Source organism: Panthera onca, chromosome C1, assembly GCF_046562875.1.
Source record: "Panthera onca isolate mPanOnc1 chromosome C1, mPanOnc1 haplotype 2, whole genome shotgun sequence".
Classification (NCBI taxonomy): domain Eukaryota; kingdom Metazoa; phylum Chordata; class Mammalia; order Carnivora; family Felidae; genus Panthera; species Panthera onca.
Genome location: NC_138346.1, coordinates 45,025,170 through 45,050,672, shown reverse-complemented (window position 1 = coordinate 45,050,672; position 25,503 = coordinate 45,025,170). Strand labels below are relative to the sequence as shown.

Here is a 25,503-nt window from a genome sequence, read left to right as displayed (position 1 = left end):
ACATTATTCAAAACTTAAATTCAATCAAAGTAAATTTTAAGGCATATATTTTTATTTTGTATTTTTCAGTTCTAAATCATTCTTTTTTTTTTCAAAACTTTATTTTATTTTTTTTTAGTAATCTCTATACCCAATGTGGAGCTTGAACTCATGACCCGAGGTCAAGAGTTGCATGTTCTTCTGACTGAGCCAGCCAGGGACCCCTTCATTTTTCAGCCAGTAAAATGTGTTAATTAGTGACTCTGGATGATGATCAAACCATACTTAACAAGAATGTCGAGTTCATGGTGCACATGGACAAAAAGATGCTTTAAATTCATTTAATTTACCTTGATTTTCATAATAGCAAATTTCTGATGTTTTGCCTGGGGGAAATGTATATTTTATTATCCTTCTCTATAGCCTTTCTGGGCTCCATATTCTTATTGTAGTCTCTATACTTTCTCCTGCGTTCTACAGAGGCCTGAATATTTCCAGATCACCTCTTGTTTGTTCTTTTCTTTCCCAACTACCAATTATACTTACTCTCTCTTAATTTGGTTGATCTTGGCCAATTGTTAAAAAGAATTAGGTTGAAAGGGACTTGTATTAATGTGAATGATATAAAGATACATTCTATCATAACGGGAGAAAAACTATGGTGTGGATGACTAGGATATTTGGATTTTAAAATGAATCAGTTGCCCTGAAATTAATCTCTATAAATAATTGAATTTCAGGCAATTTAGGGATATACATTTTGGGAGAGAATTGCATACTCTCATATACATGTTAACCCTGATCCTAATACGCATTTTTCTTTTCCCCAAAGGAGGAAGAAACAGAAACTATAAGTGAAGATGGTAGTTCAAAAGAAGCACATGATATGTCAGTGAAATACACAAATTTCTTTAAAATCTATAACTTTATTCAAATATAAGACATGTATGTCCTATATTTACGAATCACCAGTAGAGTAGAATGTGGGCCTTTGAGTTGGAAAGCTTCAGGTTTAAATTCCAGCTTTATCTTTTATTAGCTGTTACTGTAGACTATTCAACTTCTATGTGTATCCTCTGTGTTGTATGGGGAAAATAATTTACTTTGCCAAGTTTTGTAAAGACAAAATAAGGGAAATGTAAAGCAACTAGTACAATACCTAGGACATAGTAGATACTCAGTGAATATGAGTTCACATCCCTTATTCTTTTGTCCTATTTCTTAAGGGAATATAACAGTTAAAAACCAAAGCATTTTATTTATTTTTTGCCTGCTTGCCTTGCCCTTCCTTCCTTCCTTCCTTCCTTCCTTCCTTCCTTCCTTCCTTTTTTTAAAAAGTATTTTAAAAATGCTTAATCTTTCACTGTGCACCGAAGTATAACAAATGTGTATCATTTTTGGTAAGTAACTCATCATGACAGTATCTTAGAGTCAGAAACCATTAATGATTAGATGCTGACAATAATTTGATAGTATGAATTTACAGTTAATTTTCTACTAAGCTAATGAAAGAGAGCTCCTGTGTAGTTAAAAATAATTTATATTTTCATTGAAGTTTGCTGTACTATATGGATATTTTTGGTCTGATTATTCCTAACTCTTCAAAGAAAAGAAGAGAACATTTTGAAGGTCCATTTCAAGCATCTCTGGAAATGTATTGAATTTCTTTATCTTTTTCTTCTCAAATTTTTCTCTTACTGATAACTCCATTTTAGAAACAGATTGCATCAACTCTCAATGACATAAAGTATCTTTCTAAGCCAGATCTGAAACCACTGTCACTGTAATAACCTACTTGGGGTGCATAAGTTTTATATATTTCCGGGAGCAAATCGACAATTCATGAAAGCTCTTCTTCCAGCTTCTCCGTGTTTTGAATAAGCAGATCATCTTTATTTCAACAAAATGCTTTAATTGGGTGACAGTATTGAAGAATTTAAAAGTTACATGTAACCTAGAGATTGTACCAAATCTTTTGAACTCAGAATGGAATGAAGTAGAAAAGTGAGAGTAGGGACTAAAGCTCTCCAAGGGTTCAGGGTAATAATAAAATAGTTAAAATTAATTCAAAACTTATATTTACTAGATACTATTCTAATCCCTTTGCATATGTTTTTTTTTAAGATTTATTTATTTTAGAGAGAGCACAAGCAGGGAAGGGGCACAGAGAGAGGGGGACAGAAGATCCAAAGCGGACTCTGCACTGACAGCAGCGAGCCTCATGTGGGGCTCAAACTCACAAACCATGAGATCATGACCTGAGCTGAAGTTAGACGCTCAACCAACTGATCCTCCCAGGCACTCCAAGCCCTTTATATATGTTAACTCATTTAGAGAACTAGACATTGCCTGAATTGTAAGTACAGCTTTTAGGTGATTTGAAGTGAAAATGAGGACTGCTTAAAAAGAAAAAAAAAAGAGGCATCCCCACAAACATATTTTTCCATCTGTTTCCATCTTTTCTCTCACATACACATTATATATACTTCATTTTATATGTTGTCTTCTCCATCTTTCTTGTGTGCCCACACGCTTCTCTGTTCACATGTTTTGTCTTAATGTATATATATGCTTTTAGCACACATGCATCTGTATACATATAATCACTATTGCACACTGCGCTCAATCTCCCAAGTCAGGAATATGGCAGCTGTTTTAACATCTCCATGATCATCTTGTCCATTCTACCTCCAAAAAGCTCTTGAATTGCTTCACTCATCAAAACTACTGTCCTAGTCCAAACTCTAATCACTTTTGGCCTCAACCATATTGAAAGACCTCTTTTTTTCTTTAGTCCTACCTACTTATTCATATTTCCTGTTGCTACCAAAGACTCTCAAATACAAATCTAATCAAACCATTCTTCTTGCTTATAATCATTGTTATAAATCAAAATTCTTAGTATGATGTATCAAGCACGTCATAGCCTGGCTTCTATATTTTCAGTTCATTTCCAATCATTTTTTTCTCTTCTACCCCAAGTTTTGACATGCTAAATTGCTTGACATTTTCTAAAATACTCCTTGGTTTTCCTGCTTTTCTACACATTCCTCTCTTTAGAATATCTGTCTCCCTACTTTCTGCTACCTGCTACCTCCTGCTCCACTCTATCCCAGGTCAGTTCAGAGTCACCCATCAAACTTTGATTTATCCTGCAACACTCAAAATTAATGTTAATTCTTGAGAATTAATTCTTGATCTTCTTGAGCAAATTGAGCATTCTCTCCCTATTATGTTTTCATAGCATCTTGTACCTATTTTACCATCCTTACCACCTCACCTATTTTCACATTATACACTTCTTTATATATAGTTCCTCTCTCTGAATATATATTTCCTCCTTTTTTACATGACCTTCCTTTTTTTCCCTACTGTATAAAAATATATAGGTTTCTAAATACATCAATATTGTTTACATGTATAATTTTATAATATATAAGATAAAAATTATGTGTCCATCATCCCCACCAAATTTTGACACCTGAAGGACAAGCCATATTTTGTTTTTATCTTTAGAGCCTTTAAAACATCCTGGTACACTGGAATCACTAAATGAAATTTATTTATTTATTTTACAGTTATTTGTTAAGGGCTTTTATATACCAGGAGTGTTTTAGATGCTAAGAAATAGAGAACAAACCACACCAAAGCTCTGGCCTTCAGAGACTTTATACTCTATGCTTAATGATCGTCTTAATCAATTGATGTAAACTTCCTAAACCCACATCTTCAAGTAAAGAAAATATACAATTATTAAGCAGAGATTTTAGTGAAGTCATTTACTTATGTCACTTTACAAATTAATCTGAATTATTATATTCTAAATGTTAATCTGAATTAATGCTATTCCATTTTTTTAATAGTGTAAGAACACCTCAAAAAGTGTCCCTCAGGAGTATCTCATCAATGACAGATGAAGAGGTTAGGATTAAATTAACTAAGAAATTTGTCAACTTTAGTAACTAAATGAAAAAAAAGTAAAATTTTACCACTAATTAATTATTAATAACATATTAATGATTTTATTAATAATTAGTGTTATAAGAATTTAAGCTACTCTCCTGACATTTTTTTAGAATCTCAGGTAATTTCCTTTTTTTATGTGTTTGTGTATTTGTAAACATATTGTCTGTGTCACAAAATGAGAACAGCCTTAAATGTATGTATATACAGTTGAGACAGGGATTATTTACTACTGTGTTGTGGTGCCTCAAGGAGGCTGCCAGAAGTTCTCTTCAACTTCATATTTATTTATGAGTTAATTCAAACATACCAGAATATAATAGACTTTTATGCTCACCGTTTAGGTTTAATCAAGTTAGCCGTATTTTCTTTAAATTCAAGGATCTAAAGTGTGGTCCTTGGCCTAGCAGCATTAACATATCACCTGGGAGTTTATTAGAAATGCAGAATCTCAGCCTACCCCCCATTCCCAACCTATTGAATCACAATTCTGTGTTTTAACAAAATTCCTTAGCTATTTGAAACTTTGCTGTAAATCCTTTTTTTTTTAACTTTTTAAATTATTTTTCAACGTTTATTTATTATTGAGAGGCAGAGAGACACAGAGCATGAGCAGGGGAGGGGCCGAGAGATGGAGAGAGAATCTGAAGCAGGCTCCAGGTTCTGAGCTGTCAGCACAGAGCCCAACGTGGGGCTCGAACTCACAAACCACGAGATCATGACCTGAGCTGAAGTCGGATGCTTAACCAAGTCGGACGCTTACCCAACTGAGCCACCCAGACTCCCTGTAAACCCTTTTTTAAAAAAGGTTTATTTAATTTTGAGAGAGAGAGAGAGTGCGGGAGGTGCAGAGAGGTCAGGGGCAGAGGATACAAAGTGGGCTCCATGCTGTCAGCGCAGAGCCCAATGCAGGGCTCAGACTCAGAACTGTGACATCATGACTTGAGCCAAAGTGAGACACTCAGCTGACTGAGCCACCCAGGTGTCTCTTCTGTAAATCCTTTTTAAAAGGAAGATATAGTTTTGTTGATGGTTTCCTTTGCAGTGCAGAAGCTTTTTATCTTCATGAGGTCCCAATAGTTCATTTTTGGTTTTAATTCCCTTGCCTTTGGGGATGTGTCAAGTTAAGAAATTGCTGCGGCTGAGGTCAGAGAGGCTTTTTCCTGCTTTCTCCTCTAGGGTTTCGATGGTTTCCTGTCTCACATTCAGGTCCTTCATCCATTTTGAGTTTATTTTTGTGAATGGTGTAAGAAAGTGGTCTGGTTTCATTCTTCTGCATGTTGCTGTCCAGTTTTCCCAGCACCATTTGTTAAAGAGATTGTCTTTTTTCCATGGATATTCTTCCCTGCTTTGTCAATGATTAGTTAGCCATACTTTTGTGGGTTCAGTTCTGGAGTCTCTGTTCTATTCCATTGGTCTATGTGTCTGTTTTTGTGCCGATACCATGCTGTCTTGATGATTACAGCTTTGTAGTAGAGGCTAAAGCCTGGGATTGTGATGCCTCCCGCTTTGGTCTTCTTCTTCAATATTACTTTGGCTATTCGGGGTCTTCTGTGGTTTCATACAAATTTTAGGACTGCTTGTTCTAGCCTCGAGAAGAATGCTTGATAGGGATTGCATTGAACGTGTAGATTGCTTTGGGTAGTATTGACATTTTAACAATATTTATTCTTGCAATCCATGAGCACAGAATGTTTCTCCATTTCTTTGTATCTTCTTCAATTTCCTTCATAAGCTTTCTATAGTTTTCAGCATACAGATCTTTTACCTCTTTGGTTAGGTTTCTTCCCAGGTAGTTTATGATTCTTGGTGCAATTGTGAATGGGATCAGTTTCTTTATTTGTCTTTCTATTGCTTCATAATATTAGCATATAAGAATGCAACTGATTTCTGTACATTAATTTTGTATCCTGCGACTTTGCTGAATTCATGTATCAGTTCTAGCAGACTTTTGGTAGAGCCTGTCGGGTTTTCTATGTATAATATCATGTCATCTGCAAAAAGTGAAAGCTTGACTTCATCTTTGCCAATTTTGATGCCTTTTATTTCCTTTTGTTGTCTGATTGCTGATGCTAGAACTTCCAACACTACATTAAGCAACAGCGGTGAGAGTGGACATCCCTGTCGTGTTCCTGATCTCAGGGGAAAGTTCTCAGTTTTTCCCCATTGAGGATGATACTAGCTTTGGGCTTTTCATAAATGGCTTTTATGATGTTTCAGTATGTTCCTTCTATCCCGACTTCCTCGAGGGTTTTTATTAAGAAAGGATGCTGAATTTTGTCAAATGCTTTTTCTGCATCAGTGACAAGATCATATGGTTCTTATCTTTTCTTTTATTAATGTGATATATCACATTGATTGATTTGCGAATATTGAATCAGCCCTGCAGCCCAGGAATGAATCCCACTTGATCATGGTGAATAATTCTTTTTATATGCTATTGAATTTGATTTGCTAGTATCTTGTTGAGAATTTTTGCATCCATATTCATCAGGGATTTTGGCCTGTAGTTCTCTTTTTTTGCTTGGTCTCTGTCTGGTTTGGGAATCAAAAAAAGATATTTGCAAATGATATATCAGACAGAGGGCTAGTATCCAAAATCTATAAGGAACTCACCAAACTCCACACCCAAAAACCAAATAATCCAGTGAAGAAATGGGCAGAAGACATGAATAAACACTTCTCTAAAGAAGACATCCAGATGGCCAACAGGCACAGGAACAGATGCTCAACGTCACTCCTCGTCAGGGAAATACAAATCAAAACCACACTCAGATACCACCTCACGCCAGTCAGAGTGGCTAAAATGAACAAATCAGGAGACTGTAGATGCTGGCAAGGATGTGGAGAAACAGGAACCCTCTTGCACTGTTGGTGGGAATGCAAATTGGTGCAGCCACTCTGGAAAACAGTGTGGAGGTTCCTCAAAAAATTAAAAATAGATCTACCCTATGACCCAGCAATAGCACTGCTAGGAATTTACCCAAGGCATACAGGAGTGCTGATGCATAGGGGCACTTGTACCCCAATGTTTACAGCAGCACTCTCAACAATAGCCAAATTATGGAAAGAGCCTAAATGTCCATCAACTGATGAATGGATAAAGAAATTGTGGTTTATATACACAATGGAATACTACGTGGCAATGAGAAAAAATGAAATATGGCCTTTTGTAGCAACATGGATGGAACTGGAGAGTGTGATGCTAAGTGAAATAAGCCATACAGAGAAAGACAGATACCATATGGTTTCACTCTTATGTGGATCCTGAGAAACATAACAGAAACCCATGGGGGAGGGGAAGGGAAAAAAAAAAAAAAAAAAAAAAAAAAAAAAAAAAAGAGGTTAGAGTGGGAGAGAGCCAAAGCATAAGAGACTGTTAAAAACTGAGAACAAACTGAGGGTTGATGGGGGGTGGGAGGGAGGGCAGGGTGGGAGGGAGGGCAGGGTGGGTGATGGGTACTGAGGAGGGCACCTTTTGGGATGAGCACTGGGTGTTGTATGGAAACCAATTTGACAGTAAATTTCATATATTAAAAAAAAAAAAAAAAAAAGTTGTGGTTTGTATATACAGTGGAATACTATTTGGCAATGAGAAAGAATGAAATATGGCGTTTTGTAGCAATGTGGATGGGACTGGAGAGTGTTATGCTAAGTGAAATAAGTCATACAGAGAAAGACAGATACCATATGTTTTCACTCTTATGTGGATCCTGAGAAACTTTAAGCCATGGGGGAGGGGAAGGAAAAAAAAGAGGGAGGGAGGGAGGGAGGCAAACCATAAGAGACTCTTAAAAACAGAGAATAAACTGAGAGTTGATGGGGGGTGAGAGGGAGGGGAAAGTGGGTGATGGGCATTGAGGAGGGAACCTGTTGGGACGAGCACTGGGTGTTGTATGGAAACCAATTTGACAATAAGTTTCATATTTAAAAAAAGAGGAAGATATATATCCAGCAAAACTTGCTCCCCTCCCATGCTATTCACTTCCCTCTCTCACAACAGTTAATAACTATTCTAAAGTTGATATGTATCCTTTTTGTCCATAGTTTAAATTTTTATCACATAGTTTTGTATCACTAATTACACACATGCACACAGACTTTTTAAACTTTATATAATATATAAATGCAGAGTTTTTTCTGCAACTTTTTTCACTTGAACGGTATTTTTGAAGTTTATCCACGTCAGTCAGGAAATTCTTACTTGCCCCAGTGTTAATAAGATTTTCTCTCATGTTTTCTTTCAACAGTTCTTCTACTTTGTTTTTCATACTTGTTAGAGTCACCAGAAATTAAAAAGATGATTTTATTGAGGGTATTGCAGGAGTGACAACATTCATTAGGAACATCTCAAAAGAAGGGGACCTGAATTTTATAAAGGCAGGTAAACAAGGAAGTTATAGTCACTGAGGAGGGGTAGAAGTGGGTCATATCTGGCAATAAGTTAGAACAGAGTGATCTTTTGTAGTTAATTCGTTCTGGAAACAAAAAAAGTGGAGGCATTTTTCAACTACCACTCCTTTCAGAGAACACAGGGTTCAGCTAAAGTTCAACATTGCCACACTTAAGAATTGAGTTCATCTAGAATTTATTTTGTATGTATTCAAATATTTTTTATCATACAGATTATCAGTTTTCAGTTATCCTAATGATATTTATTACTGAGGCATATCCTACCTCCACTGATTTTTGAATTCCCTATTCTATTTCATTGGTTTTGTTTGTCTTAGAGTTAATACACAGTTTTTAATTATTATAGCTTTAGAAAATAAACTTGTTACAAATGTTCTTGAAAAGAACATCCATTTGTTGAGTGCGGATTTATACACACACACACACACACACACACACACACACACACACATACACACACACTACATACACCCTTTCATTAGATCAGCTGAGGCTTGTTAATTGTGTTAACACAAACATGCATGAACTTTTGCTTTTTTGTTAGATATTGAGTACTGAAAGAGGATGTTAAAATGTTTTACTGTGATTGTGGATGTTTTTACTTTTGGTTCCAGTGGAAGGTTTTTGTGTATTTGTTTTGTACTAATTTGAAAGTTACACTCTGGTTTTGTTTTGGTTTTATCCCCATTAAGTGCCTAGGGACCATGCACATTTAGATATTTAGTAAACCATGTATATGACTTGGAGCAGAGGATGTAGCTGAAAATGCAGACTTGAAATAATTGTCGTGTAAGTGAAGCCTCTGGTGTAGATAAGTTATTCAAAGAGCATACTGAGAGGAAGAAAATTTAGAACTACATTTATTTATACATTTATTTAGAAAATAAGAATGGAATCCTGAGCAACACTAATATTTTAAGGAACAGGATGAGCCCATCTATATTGTTGAGATGAGGCAACCAAAAAAAAAATGTTGCAGAGGCAGGGGAGATCAAGCAACAGTCATCCCAAAAGCCAAGGGAAATGATAACTTCAGGAAGAAGGGTAAAGTCAGTATTAAATGCTTAGGAGAGGTCAAATAAGACAAGGATTGCAGAATATCCTTTAGTTTCAATAGGTTAGAGACCATTGGTGAACTTAGCAGGAGTACTTTCAGTAGACCAGAAAGAATGTATATCTTATTTTAGAGGGTTGACAAGTTTATGAGAAAAGAAGAGTGTACACCTGAAGCATAATATAATGAGGATAGAGTGTGTTAGCCAAAGTAGGACACGAAGCCAAGTGAGAATTTTTGTTTTAAATATACTAAAAAGAAAAAAAAAACCCAACCCTTTGAACATGTTTATATATTAGGAAGAGGCATAGAGAAGAATGTGTAAAAGTACAGAAGAGAGGGAATCATTAACAGAATAAGATAGACATGGGATCCAGCAGGATAGGAGGAAATAAAGATAGGAACTGATGGAGGGAATGGAGCATTAGGACCACTTTCTAGTGGAGGTCAGGTACACACCTTAGCTCTGTTTAATTGCAGAGTGATATACATCATCTAGTAACTTTAATTTTGGGAAACATTTTAACTGCTGGTAGAAGAAAAACAGATTTCATCTTTTCTTCATTTTCTTCATGTCTGTCTAGCTTCTTGTGAGTACTTGAAACTATTTCTCACTGCAAGGAATGGAGACTTCCCTTTAGACCTCAGTCATTTAGTGTTCCAAGAAATTTGGATATTCTTCTCATAGACCATGATTCAGTGTGCCCATGTACATGAAAGTTACATTAGTTCTAGAGGATACCATTTACTGATTTTTCTTTGTCGAGAACTGGGGCATGGAGATATAATATATATATATATATATCCCTGCTTCTGAAGGGTTAAAGATCTTCTGAGCTGCCAGTGTATTATCATCACCTATTTTTCATGTCAGGATGATCTGGGATTTCCTTGGAGACTTTTTTCTTTTTCCTTTGTCTTTTTTTTTTTTTTTTTTTTTTTTTTTTTTAAGTAGGCTCCATGCCCACTGTGGGCCCCAGTTCAGGGCTTGAATCACAACCCTGAGATCAAGACCTGAGCTGAGACCAAGAGTCAGACACTTAACCGACTGAGCCACCCAGGTACTCCACTTGGAGACTTTTAATTCAAAGAATTTATAGGATTCTGTAATGTATCTACATTGTATCTACAGTGTCAGTTTTGCATAATTGTTCCACCTTTTCCAATTTGAATTTTTTTTTAATATGGCAAGGAAAAGGAAGCAGAGCAGAAGCTTATCTATGTTGTTTTATCTAGGTCAACTTCCTCAGAGTTACATATCATTTGAAATAAACAGGTCTTTTTTGTTCACTTCCTGCTCTAAGCATATCTAAAAAGTTTCTTACATTGCCTCGATAGTTTTCATAAATCAGTTCTCATTCTGGGCTGACTTCAAAGACTCAGTTTTTACAGATTAGTAGTATCACTGCTGTAAATCTGAGCAGTTTACAAAGTACTTTCATATGAATGAGCTTAATCATTCTGTTTTATGTTCATTTCTGTCCTTCATATAGATTCTTGGAAAATATTAAGTCATATGTTTCCTGAGCCATGACATTATTATTTTTATTGAGATCATTGGTAACTATATTGTCAGAAATAGGGTAATAAGTGGATTTTTTGCATCCACTCTTTTTTTTTATCTATAATTGTTCAAGGGTCTTTGACCATGGATTCAAACCTATTTGTATAATAATTTTGAAATATTTTTTTTCTATGGTCCAAGCTGTGTGTTTTCCTTTGTTTGGCTATTGTCCTTTCTCAACTCTGGTATCTGTGAATCTACTGTCTCTCTTTTTTATTCATCTATTACCCCATTGTCTATCACCTTCATTCTCTCTCTCCTTTATAACCTGTTATTATAAAAGCATTATCTGTATTTGCTTCTCTCCTTTTTACCTCCTGTTTGTTTTTTAGATTAATTTGTGTAAGTGTTGCTATTCATTTTAGAGAAGGTGAAAAATTCAAAACCAAAAGGGAAAAGGTTACCTAAATTCCTACCCAGGCCCAATTTCTGTTCTTTTAAAAGGTCTTTTTTTTTTTTTTTTTTGTATGCACATAGACAGCATTCATGAAATTAAAATAATATTAAACATGGGGGTCTATGTCTTGCTTCCCTGATCAGTAATCATGAACACATTGTCGTATCAGTAAATATGTGTTGCCATTTCAGTTACCAGTTCAGTAAATATGTGTTTACCATATCAGTAAAGATCTGTGTTACCATTTAAATCATAGCATAGTATATCATATAGATTTGTGTGAACTTATTTAAACAATATCGAATTGTTGCATTTTTGTTTGCTTCCAGTTATTTCTCTCCATTATAAACAATGCAGCCCACAAACTTTTTTATAAAAATATGTGCCTATTTATTTGCTTAGGATAAATTTGTAAGATGTGCAATTTTACACCTAAGAATATGACTATTTTAAAAAGATGTTTTATACGTTACCACATTTACTCCCAGAAAAGATGGTAGTAGTTAACTCTCACATCAGCAGTAATTGTCAGTGGAGATTTTACCACACCTTTGCCAATGCCAGTTATCTTTGCTCATCAGGCAAGTAAAATATCTTGCTGTTATTTTAGTATGCATTTTATTGATTACTAGTGAATATGAAATATTTTTGTATGTTAATTGAGCATTCTGTGTCTTCTTTTGTGAATGCCCTGTTCTGTTTTTTACCAATTTCTTTTTCTATTTAGAGTACCAGTAGTTTTATTATTTCTAAAACTACTCTGCTGGACAGAGTAAAACTTTGTTCTATTTTGTTGAAAATAATATTACCAGTTTATTATTTGTATTTAACTTGATGGTAATATATTTTGCCACAGAGATGTTTTAAGGTTTTATGTAATCAAATATTTTAGAGGCTTTTTAAAATTTTTTTCCCTTGGTATTCTAACAAAAATAATCACAATTAAAAATTATATAAATGTATATTATTTTTTTTCTGCTACTTTTACATTATTAATGAAAATCTTTATGAAAATTCATTTGGTATGAGAAATGACATGGATATCTTCTTTTCTAAAATGTTAGCCATTTGTCTCTTAATAATTCATGTTTACCTGAAATGCCTAGATCATATGCTAAATTATTATGCACTCAAGCATATTAGCTCTATGCCCTTGATTAAGTTACTTAACCTCTGCGCTTTTTTTTATCCATAAAATGGAGATAATAAATTTTTTTCAAGAGCTAAATATGTCATTAAATCAAATGTAAATATGAATAAGACATATATACCATTTAACACATTGATTAACTCATACTATATGCCCAATAAATGAGTTATTATTTTTGGTTAATAATGTTATTATTAACCAAATTAATGTTATTTGGTTAATAATGTTGAGTCTATTTTGTTTTCAGATCTAAACTTTTTATAATTATTGCAATATGAGAAATTTTAATATATGGTAGGCCAAATTTTCCATCTTTATGATTCTTTGAAGTCTAAGAGATTATATTCATCTTAATCTATGAAAATCGTATATTTCTTTACTATTCTCTACATATTATATAGATATCTGACTATTCTAAATACTGTTCTTAATTATTTTATCTGTTGTTTTTCCTGAGAATTATTACTAGGAATATTGTCTTTAGTTATCTTTTGTTTCCAATGTAACTACAGTTTCTTAAACTTATAAAATATTTTATTCATTTTCAGAGACTTAATATGAGAATTAAGAAGTTTGGTATAATTACAAATGAAGAATTCAGAAAACCACCAGAAAATTCTTGGTAATTCCTGCCTTTCTAATCTAAAAAGTCTTTTTTTAATGCAAAATCTGAAATACTTGCTACATGATAGTTGCATAGTTAGAAATTTCTCAAAAAGCTTTTCTTTATTTTTTCCTTAAAGCTTTGGATTCAATATGTCAACTGGTATGTACTGTCCCTATTAAAAGTGAGTGCTTTCAAAATGTTAAAGTAGACATGTGTAGGACATAAACACAATTTATAAGTAATAGGTATCAGAATTATCTTTTTCTTCGGTCAGCCATGGAAAGTCCATACTTTGGTGTTCAACTTTTGCTATCTCTTTTTTTCATGACCCAAAATTTTTGTTTGAATTTAGTCAGTAGGGAAGACCAACAATAGGAAGGATATCAGTTTTCCTGCACATCTTAGCAGCACGTATTCTCTTCCCTTTTCCTTGTTCAAGTGCATTAAACAAAAATGATTCTTTGTTAATTATCTCTTAAGGAGTTGATAAGATAAACTGAAGAGAAAGAAACTAATAATTGGGGAATGAGGAAGGAAGGAAATAGCATGGTTTAATAGAATTATATTAGAAGGTACTGTAAAGTAGGTTTTTTTAAGGATCTTGAGTATAAGAAAAACTGGAAGTGTAAACTATAGAGGAAATATTTATAAATGGAAGGTCAGCAAATAAAAGTTGAGCAAGATAGCTGCATATGTTACATAACTATATATTGTGTTGCATAATTTTCTTTGAAAGATATAAAAACTTTACATACAGAATATATTACTGGGTTTAATTTTAATTATTGTGGGAGGTTATATAGGATAAGTTTAATCCAAAATAATAGAAGAGGGATGCCTGGGTCGCTTAGATGGTTAAGCATCCGACTCTTGATCTTGGCTCAGGTCGTGATCTCACAGTTCCTGAGATTGCATCCAGTTCTGTGCTGACAGCACAAATCCTGCTTGGGATTCTCTCCCCCTCTCCCTTACCTTCCCCTGCTTGTACTCTCTCTCTCAAAATAAAAAAAATAAACTTAATAATAATATTAACAATATGGAAAATAATATGATTGCATTTATTAACTTATATTAAACACACTTATAAATTAAATTTCTAACCACAAGTCATAGATAGCTGAATTATTATTAAAATACTGCACAATAATTTGTATACATAGCAATAATTCTTAGAGCAAGGGAAGATCTTGAAGAGAAGTTTCTATCATTTAAGGAAAATTAAGTTTTTTTATTGTAATTTGTATTAAGTATATCTCATTCATTATATTTTAATTCTTTGAGAATTGATAGTTAACATCACCATTAGAGTCAGTAAATATTTGAATGCCTTTTATGTGTAAACATTAGATTAATTCAAATTTTTAGATCATTCTATATTGGAAAAAGAGATGATACATTGCCTGTTAGGACACACTTCAGATAATAAGTGATGAGACTGATAATGCATATTATTTATAGAAAGTAAACTTAGCATTTTAGAGTCATTCTTAATATGTAAAAATTTTAATTTACAAGTAATATATATAAGTGAAAAGATTATTCAAGATTTGCTTTCTTTGATTTCTGTACACTTTTTAGTAACTCTTGTATAGTTTCAAATAGGTTCAACTATATATTTTGATTAAATGGTGGTTAGTATCTGCATTAGGCAATACATGAAAAAATCATGAATTCTGTTTTCTTACATTTATACAGTGCTAGATGCCTTACAAATTGCCATCATATACATTTTTGTGTAATTCTCACAGATATACTATAGGTCATTACTCTGTTTTGCAGATGAAGCACAGCATGTTGGAAGTGACTAACCCAAGGTTTTTCCCGGCAGATCTCTTTTCTCTTGATTCACCTCCCTTCCCACCATGCTAACATTCTGCAGAGTTGTTTACAAAATTATGGTTACATTTATACTTTGTTATAAGGACAAGTTATTTGTTTCTTTTAGTCATCTCTGAATATATGAAAGTTGTTAACACAGAATGGGAAAAGATTACCTAACTGGATTCCTTAATGAGAAATGCAAAAACAATTTACTAGTGAGTCATCTTGGCCATGTTGAGGCCAGAACCTGTTTTTTAGAGTCACTTTTGGGAAAAGATATTTGAAAATAAGGAATGGTTTTCTAAATGATGGTGCAGTTATTAACATTAGTAGACTTTGGCATTTAATCCTTGCATTTACACAAACTACCCTGAGAGAAAATATGGCACAGAAGAAATGATTTTGTATACTACAAAGGACACTGTTTAGAGTGAAAAGACCTGTGTTCAAATCATGGCTCCGGTGCTTTCTAGTTCATTGACCTAAAGAAAGTCATTTGTCCTCTTTGAACCTTAGTTTCTTACTTAAAAAAACGAATACTGCTATCATCTGATAGGATTGTCCAGGTGAAACAAGATCATATATGTCAAAACACTATATAGGGTTGTTTTTTTTTTTTTCATTTATTGCTTCTAAAAACTATACTTCTGTGACTCTGTCATTTTTCTCTCCAAAAGGATGAGATTAAAACTCCTCTCTGATTTTAAAACTCTATCACCAATAAGTAAGATTTACAAATAAAGAAATTCAGGAATAAAATTTTCACCTAAAAGAAAGTTTGATAAAGTGTTTGATAAGAGTAAGATACAATTATGTCATAATTTATTTGTCTTCTAAATCTGGATTTTTAGTCTTGTGAAGCTAAGGACTGCTGCAGTTGTATTTCCTAAGAAGTTGATGGTTTGTTGTAAGTACACCGTGACTCAGGTTTCCATTTGTCTCCGTGCTTAGAGAAATATTTTGAACTGTATTATTTATTTTAGAAGTGTGAAAATGAAGACATTTACCTAGCTCAGGGGCTGAATGAATAAAGGATATAGCAAGAATCATGCATTTGTCATAAAACTGATATTCACAATTCCCATACCTGCCACACAATAAAATCTGAAACTCGACATAATGGGAAAAAAATCCTGTAGCACATAAGGTAATTTTAGATTCTTCTAGTGAAAGAAAATTCTTATCTTTTGTCTTTAATATCTATAGTCTACAATTAAAAAACCTTGAATCCTTGACCACTATTAAAATTTTAGGTATTTATTATGTTAAAAGTGCTTCCATCCCAGTCTATGGTCAGTTGATAATTATCTGTTTAATTGAATCAGTACTGTGTATGAATTTCCAAGCTCTCATCAGCTGTGGGAAATTGTGCTTCAGTGACTTTCATTCAGCATCTGCTTGAACAAATGTGGATTTGAATAAGTCCTCTCTAGCATTTACATTCAACTTTAGGAAGAGAGAATTTTAGAGCAAAATTTGAAAATTTCTTTCCAGTATAAGGGAGGACTTTACACAGACAGATGCCCCAAGGAAGGAAGGTAGCAATTTGGTTTGCCTTTTATATTAAATTTAGAGTGGTATGTTTTTGTCCAATTTGAACTGGATTGCAGGTAAGAGTGAACAGAGTGAAAGAATGAATAACATTTTTCACTTGTTTTGATTCAGGTCTTCATGGGAGAGTTTGCATTTTACTTGAAATATGCATTCTCAGACCATTAGATTTTTGTATTTCTTTCAACATATTTATCAAGCATTGAATATGTTAGGAATTATGTGAGTGCACTCATGCATATACTATTCCGAGTCATTCTTTGAATGTGAAATTATTCTCATTTTTAAAGGGAGGAAATGAATATTTAAGAGAGAAATTAGTCTAAGAAACAACTGGTTAGTATCATATAAGTCATTTGAATTTATCTTTCAATTCTGTGTGTTTCTTAATTTTTGCAAACATGAAACTTTTTAAATTATAAAATTAATTCCAGTTCACTGTAGAAAATTTGAAGAATGCAGAATACAACAGAAAAATACACATAAAAAGAAATAGAAAATTTGAACAGATGGATGGATAACCAGCAAAGAAAATGAATCATTGATTAAAAATAAAAAATCCTAACACACAAACGTCCAGGACCAGATGACTTCACAGGCAAATTCTACCAAAAAGAGTTAATACTCTTTTTAAGTTTGTCTAACAAATAGAAAAGGAAGGAAAACTTTCAAATCCATTGTATGAGGCCAAACTTACCTTGATATCAAAACCAGATAAAGACACCACAAAAGAGAACTATGGACCAGTATCCCTGATGAATATAGATGGAAAAATCCTCAACAAAATACTGGCAAACCATGTTCAACAATACACTTAAAAAAGTCATTCACCACTATCAAATGGGACTCATTCCTGGGTTGTAAGGATGGTTTAGTATTCTCAAATCAATCGACGTGATACATCAATTGCATCAATATGAGAAAGGAGGGGCGACTGGGTGGCTAGGTCAGTTGGGCGTCTGACTCCTGATTTCTGCTTGGGTCGTGATCTCATGGTTCGTGAGATCAAGGCCCACACTAGGCTTGTGCTGACAATGTGGAGCCTCCTTGGGATTCTCTCCCTGTCTCTCTGCCCTTCCCCCATGTGTGTGCTCTCTCACTCTCTTTCTTTCTCTCTCTCTCAAATAATAAAGTTTTAAAAAAAAGAAAGAAAGGGTAAGAACCATGTGATCATTTCAGCAGATGCAGAAAAAGCTTTTGACAAAGTACAACATCCATTCATGATAAAAAAAAAAAAAAAAAAAGAAAAACACTCAACAAAGTAGGTTTAGAGGAAACATACCTCAACATAAGGCCATACATAAAAAACCTACAGCTAACATCATCCTTAATGAGAAAAAACAGCTTTTCCCCTAAGGTCAGCAATAAGACACGGTTGTCCACTCTCACCATTTTTATTCAACATAGTTCTAGTAGACCCAGCCACAGTAATCAGATAACAAAAAGAAATAAAAGGCATACAAATTGGTAAGGAAGAAGTAAAACTTGCCCTATTTGCAGATGACATAATATACACAGAAAACCTAAAGACCACAAGAAAACTAGAGCTGATAAATGAATTCAGTAGAGTTGCTCAATACAAAATCAGTGTATAGAAATCTATTGCCAATAGATTTATTACCAGTAATGAAAAAGAAGAAAGAGAAATTAAGAAAATAATCCCCTTTATAATTGCACCAAAAATAATAAACCTAGCCAAAGGAATAAACCTAACTAAAGAAGTCAAAACCCTGTATTCTGAAAGTAATAAAACATTAATGAAAGAAATTGAAGGTGACACAAAGAAATGGAAAGATATTCCATGCTCATGGATTAGAAAAATACTATTAAAATGTCTATACTATACCCAAAGCAATCTTCTGATTTAATGCAATCCCTATCAGAAATCCAACAGGAGATATAGCTGAGAAGATGGCAGTGTAGGAGGACGCTGGGCTCACCTCGTCCTGCTGATTGCTTAGATTCCACCCACATCTGCCTGAATAACCCAGAAAATCGCCAGAAGTCTAGCAGAACGGACTCTCCGGAGCCAAGCGTAGACAAGAGGCCCACAGAAGAGGATAGGAAGGGCAGAGAGGCAGTGCGTGCTACAAGGACTGGCAGGAGGGAGCTGGGGCAGTGGAGGGGCAGCCAGCCAGGCAAGCCAGAGACCCGAAAGTCTGGCTTGCGAAAGCGGAGGGGCCAGACTCCGTGAGTTCTGACAGCCAGTGGGACTAACATCTGGAATGTTAAAAGTCAACAGCTCTGCTCTCAGAGAGCGGGGAGGGCAAGAGGACACCAGAAGGGAGGGTTGTTGAGTCCCAAAAGGACAGAGATTGATGGGGGAACAAAGGCGCTGGCAAGTGCCATTTCCCTCTCCCATCCCCCAGCCAAAATTCCAAAGGGAACCAGTTCCTGTCACCGAATTTGCTTGCACCGTGCAAACGCCCAACGCTGTGCTTCTGTGGATCCATCCCTCCAATGGGCCTGCTTCCCTCCTGGTGCTGCAGGGCCCCTCCCACAGGGGACCACCAGTGGTAAAGCTAGCTCTAAGCCTGCCTTTCCCGCCCCTGTGCACCTTGCGGATCCACCCCATCTAATACACCCTTAGCCACATCCCATCAAAGCAGCACCACAAGCCTGGCAGTGTGCAAGCAGCCCCGACAGGGGCCACACCACTCCACAGTGAGTCCTGCCCCTGGGAGAGGGGGAGATAAGGTACACACGAGTCTGACTGTGGCCCCAGAGGTGGGCTGGGGGCAGATATTGGGTCTGACTGCGGCCCCGCCCACCAACACACGTTTCTCCAGACAGCACAGGGGAAGTGCCCTGCAGTTTGGAACTACTGCAGGGACCACCCAAAATGACAAAACGGAAGAATTCTCCTCAAAAGAAACTCCAGGAAGTAGCAACAGCTAACAAATTGATCAAAAACGATTTAAGCAATATAATGGAACAGGAATTTAAAATAATAGTCATAAAATTAATCGCTGGGCTTGAGAAAAGCATAGAGGACAGCAGAGAATCTATTGCTACAGAGATCAAGGGACTAAAAAATAGTCATGAGGAACTAAAATATGCTATAAATGAGGTTCAAAATAAAATGGAGGCATCCATAGCACGGATTGAAGAGGCAGAGACTAGGTGAATTAGAAGATAAAATTATGGAAAAAGAGGAAGCTGAGAAAAAGATTAAAAAAATCATAGAGTATGAGGGGAGAAATAGAGAACTAAATGATGCAATCAAACGGAACAATATCCGTATCATAGGAATTCCAGAAGAGAGAAAGGGGCTGAAGGTGTACTTGAACAAATCATAGCTGAGAAATTCCCTGATGTGGGGGAAGGACACAGGCATTGAAATACAAGAGGCACAGAGAACTTCCTTCAGATGTAATTTGAATCGATCTTCAGCATGACATATCATAGTGAAACTGGCAAAATACAAGGATAAAGAGAGAATTCTGAAAGCAGCTAGGGGTAAATAGGTCCTAACATACAAAGGTAGACACATAAGGGTAGTTGCAGACCTATCTACTGAAACTTGGCAGGCCAGAAAAGAATGGCAGGAAATCTTCAATGTGATGAAGAGAAAAAAATATGCAGCCAAGAATCCTTTATCCAGCAAGTCTGTCATTCAGAATAGAAGGAGAGATAAAGGTTTTCCCAAACAAACAAAAACTGAAGGAATTCATCACCACTAAACCAGCCCTACAAGAGATCCTAAGGGGGACTCCGTGAGTAAAACGTTGCAAGGACCACAAAGTACCAGAGACATCACTACAAGCCCGAAACCTACAGACATCACAATGACTCTAAACCCATATCTTTCAATAATAACACTGTAAATGGACTAAATGCTCCAACCAAAAGACAAGACCCATCTATTTTCTGTCTACAAGAGACTCATTTTAGACCTGAGGAGACCTTCAGATTGAAAGTGAGGGGATGGAGAACTATCTATCATGCTACTGGAAGTCAAAAGAAAGCTGGAGTAGCCATACTCAGACAAACTAGACTTTAAAGGCTGTAACAAGAGATGAAGAAGGACATTGTATCATAATCAAGGGGTCTATAGACCAAGAAGAAATTAAATAATAAGTTCTTTTTCAAAGAACTTTTTCCTATTTGAAGATCAAATATAAAAATATTTTCTTTGTGTGTTTTTTTCTTTTGGGGTTTTTACGTCTGTCATTCACTTATTCCCCAAGTCTTCCCAAGTGTCTAAATTGCTTTTCAGTACATTTACACATATTATGTAATCTATCATTTTTATTTTCTTAAAGTTACCTCACTGGAGGCTTCTGACCTGCTGTACTTTGAATTGGTCATTCTCTATGCCTCATACCCAGCTGTTTCCCAGGGATCTAACATCATCTGGGGCTTCATTTTACATCTCTCTGGAGTTCGGTCTAGTTTCATGAATTCCAATGTCTTTCTCTTTCCTGTTTTCTACCTTTTTTAGTGAGGCATGTCCTCCAGTCATTTCTTGAGAAATGGTACATAAGAAAGTTTTTCAGATCTCCCATGCCTGAAATCACTTACATCTGATTGCTTTTACTCAGCAGGATATAGAATTCTAGTATGGAAAAAAAAAATTCTCACAGAACTTTAAAGGCATTACTTTTTTTTTTTTGTCTTAGCTTTTAGTGGTGCTGTCTGAAGCCATTTTAAGTCTTAATCGTTTTTGTATCTGACTTGTTTATTCTCTCTTGAAACTTGTAGGACCTTTTCTTTATCCTAACTATTCTGGAATTTCCTGATAATGTGTCTTGGTGAGGATTTGATTTTATCATTGTGCTGAGCACTCCATGTGCCTTTTCAGTTTTAAATTTATGTTCTTTAGTCTGAGATATTTCCTTATTTTTTAGTTGGTTTCTTTCTGTGTGTATTCTCTTAAATTTGTTTTATGAAATTTTTCTTCAATTGATGTATACATTGATAGATAATGCATGCACACATATACACATGTGCATATATATGGATAATTTTCTGTCTCTTTGCCTTTATGCTGTATTTTCTAAATTTTCTCAACTTTATTTTCCAACTTTAAAAAGATTTGTGCTAATCTATTATTAATATCAACTGTTCATATCCAAATTTTTCAAATAATTTATGAACATTTTTAAACATATAGAAAAACTGAAAGAACAGTACTATGATTACCCATATTCTCACCTTCTTGACTTACAGTTTTTAACATTTGCCATATTTATCCACATTTGTATTTTTTTCTAAACTATTTGAAAGATGTAATCCTCATGACACTTGATCTTGAAGTACTTCAAGATGTGTCTCCTAATAGAATGCATTTCCTAGAAATAAGAACATTATTCAAAAATAAAATTGGTGTCACATGTAAGAAAATTAATATAAATGTCTTAAATCACCGATTATCCATCCATATTCAGATTTTCCCAATCCAAAAATGTCTTGTGGAACTGATTTTTTAGGATTCATATCCAGTTAGATTCATTTATTGCATTGGCTGTTTTATCTTAGTTTCATTTCATATTGAACAGTTCTCTCATTTTTTTATATGGCTTTGCCCTTTTAAGGAGACCAAGAAAGTTGTCTTGAGGAAAGAATTATATCCTGGATTTGTTTGTTTTCTCTTGGTTTTCTTCTACTTGTTCTATGCTTTGTATTTCTAAGGTCAAATAATTTGATTAGATTCAGGTTAAATCTTTTTGGCAAGAATACTTCATAGGTGATACTGGGTATTTCATCTTACATATAGCAAAAGGGTGTAATACCAGGTTGTTCCACTTGATGCTAAGTTTGATCGTTTGGTGAAGGTGGTGACTACTTGACCTCATCATTGTAAAGATAGCCTTTCCCTTTGAAATTAGTGAGTAATCTGTGGGAAGATACTTTGGTATTGTGCAAATATTCCTAAATGGGTTATTACACTGGAGGTTACAGACTGGCAATTTCTTTTTTTTTCTTTGAGACAGAGCGCGCATGAGCAAGGAGGAGGGGCAGGAGGATGAGAGAGAGAGAGAGAGAGAGAGAGAGAGAGAGAGAGAGAGAGAGAATCTTAAGTAGACTCCATGCTCAGTGTGTAGCCTGACATGGGGCTCAATCCCATAACCGTGGGATCATGATCTGAGCCAATAGCAAGAGTCAGATGCTCAACCGGCTGAGCCACCCAGGTGCCCCCAGAATAGCAATTTCTAATTGGATTGTTCTTTTTATATTTATTAGCTGATTTCTTTTATTTCTGTAAGGTAGAGCTCTCCCTCATCAGCTAGGGTAAAAACAAAAAACAGGATGAATGTCTAATTCTGGAACATTTACCAATTTTCACTATAAAAGTCATATGATATTTCTCTTCTATGGTGGCAGATGAGGGGTTTTTTCTTCCTTTCCCTTTAACTGGTACTATGGATTCTTGAATGTTTATTAATTTAGTATCTTAGCGCCAACCACAAATACTCTTTTAAACTAAAATGGTCCCAAACCTAGCCATTAAAAGTCCTTTCAAGCTGGTTTTATGTCCTTCTGACATGTCCTGTTATATAGTCTTTGAGCACATCACTGTTTTTTCACATATATGATGCCCAGGCTCATCTTGTACTTCCCTCGCCCCTGTAAATCAGCCATGTTTCCTGGTTCTTTTTGTTCAGAATGGCATATGGAACCTCATGGCAGGTGTTTTAGATGTACTCCTTCACTGGGATGATCTTAATAATTTTTGACTTCCTGAGTGGCAAGGATGGGTAGAGATACATACCACCCATGTCTTTTTTTAAAAAAAAACTCTTGAGTTCAAATAAATAATTTCTAACTCAACTAAAATATTTCAGGGTTTTATTTTACTGCTTTGTTTTCATATTTAATTTTTTTCTTACCCTAAAAATATGAGTTCTTGTAACATAACATGTTATTTTGTTTTATTTTACAATGTATGTAAAATTACTTTTAGAAGTCAATACCAAGGTTATTGCCAACTGTGAAAGTGCTGATGGAAATTTAAGACTTTTTCACATGTTTTGTTTATATCTAAAAGAAAGTCAGTATTGTAAGAATATTTGATATGACTTTTGTGTGGTTTTACGGGTGGTTTTGTAACAGAGTTTGGGATTTTTTGTTTTTGTTTTTTTGCTTCAATTTGCTTTCAGTTTCACAGTTTAATTTTATTTTAAGCTATATAAAACATTTTTTTAATATTCAAAGTCAAAAGCTAAATTAAAAATATATTTAAAGAAGTCTTCCATTCCCTCCCCTCCACCATCCCATTCTTATAGACATTGTTATAGAGAATCATTTTTATTAGTTTTGTATATTTCCATTGTTTCTCTTTGCAAAAATACCCAAATACATATATACATATGTGTAATTTATTCCTACTTGCTGAGTAAAAGGCAGCATATTTTATTCACTGTTCTGCACCTTGATTTTTTTAATTGAAGTATAATATACATACAATATTAGTTTCAAGTGTACAACTTATTGACTCAGTAATTCTGTACATTGCTCACCATGATAAGTGTAGTCACCATTTGTCACCATACATTATTATAATAATTTTGACTGTATTTTCTATGCTGTATTTTTCATCTCCATGACTTCTTTATTTTATAACTGCAAGTTTGTACCTCTTACTCCCCTTTACTTATTTCACCCATCCCTCCATCCAGCTCCCCTCTGGCAACCACTAGTTTCTTCTCTGTATTTGAAAGAAAGTTTTGGGGGCACCTGGGTGGCTCAGTCAGTTAGGCATCCAACTCTTGGTTTTGGCTCAGGTCATGATCTTATAGTTCATGGGTTCGAGCCCCACGTCAGGCTCCATGTTGACAGTGCGGGGCTTGCTTGGGATTCTCTCTCTTTCCTCCTCTCTCTACCCCTCCCCTGCTCGCAGGCTCTCTCTTTCTCTCAAAATAAATAAAAAATAGCTTTTAAAAAAAGAGTGTTTTTGTTGTTGTTTCTTTGTTCATTTATTTTGTTTTTAGATTCCTCATATAAGTGAAATTAAATAGTATTTGTCTGTCTTTATTTGACTTATTTCCCTTATTATAATATCCTTAATCCATGTTGTCTTAAAGGATAAGATCTCATGTTTTTAATGGCTAAGGAATATGTGTGTGTGTGTCTGTGTGTTTACCACATCTTCATTATCCATTCATTGACACTTGGGTTGCTTGCATCCTTGGCTATTGTAGCTAATGCTACAATAAACATAGGAATATATATATGTCTTTTTGAATTAGTGTTTTTTCCCCCTTTGGGTAAATACCTCATAGTGGAATTACTGGATTATATGATATTTCTATTTTTAATTTTTTGAGAAACCTCCATAGTGTTTTCCACAGTGGCTCTACCAATTTACATTCCCACCCATGGTGAACAAGTGTTTCTCTTTCTCCACATCCTTACCAACACTAGTTAGTCTTTGTCTTTTTGATTCTAGTCATTCTGACAGGTATAAGGTAATATCTCATTGTAGTCCTGATTTACATTTCCCTGATGAGTAGTGATAGTGAGCATCTTTTCAACGTTTTTTTATTTATTTTTGGGACAGAGAGAGACAGAGCATGAACGGGGGAGGGGCAGAGAGAGAGGGAGACACAGAATCGGAAACAGGCTCCAGGCTCTGAGCCATCAGCCCAGAGCCTGACGCGGGGCTCGAGCTCACGGACCGCGAGATCGTGACCTGGCTGAAGTCGGACGCTTAACCGACTGCGCCACCCAGGCGCCCCGATAGTGAGCATCTTTTAATGTGCCTGTGAGGAATGCCTGGGTGGCTCAGTCACTTGAGCATCCGACTTCGGCTCAGGTCGTGATCTCACAGTTTTGAGTTTGAGCCCCGCATGAGGTTCTGTGCTGACAGCTCAGCTCGGAGCCTAGAGCCTGCTTCAGATTCTGTGTCTCCCTCTGCCCCTCCCCCACTCATGCTCTGTCTCTATCTCTCTCTCTGTCAAAAATAAATAAACATTAAAAAAAAATTTAATGTGCCTGTTGGGTCATCTGTATATGTTCTTTGGAAAAATGTCTATTCAGGTCCTATGCCCATTTTTTTAAT

General features: G+C 35.1%; 1 long non-coding RNA gene across 3 annotated transcripts in view; it reads left to right on the top strand.

The window, feature by feature from the left end:
- LOC144617143 (uncharacterized) overlaps positions 1-25,503 on the top strand; it is a 43,765-nt gene that overhangs the window by 7,415 nt on the left and 10,847 nt on the right. For 2 of the 3 annotated variants that reach the window (XR_013557229.2, XR_013557230.1), the window contains exons 3-5: positions 812-867; positions 3,843-3,900; positions 13,069-13,142. This is a non-coding gene — a long non-coding RNA (uncharacterized LOC144617143). The remainder of the gene's footprint in view (positions 1-811; positions 868-3,842; positions 3,901-13,068; positions 13,143-25,503) is intronic. The other variant, XR_013557231.2, reaches the window with a different exon arrangement.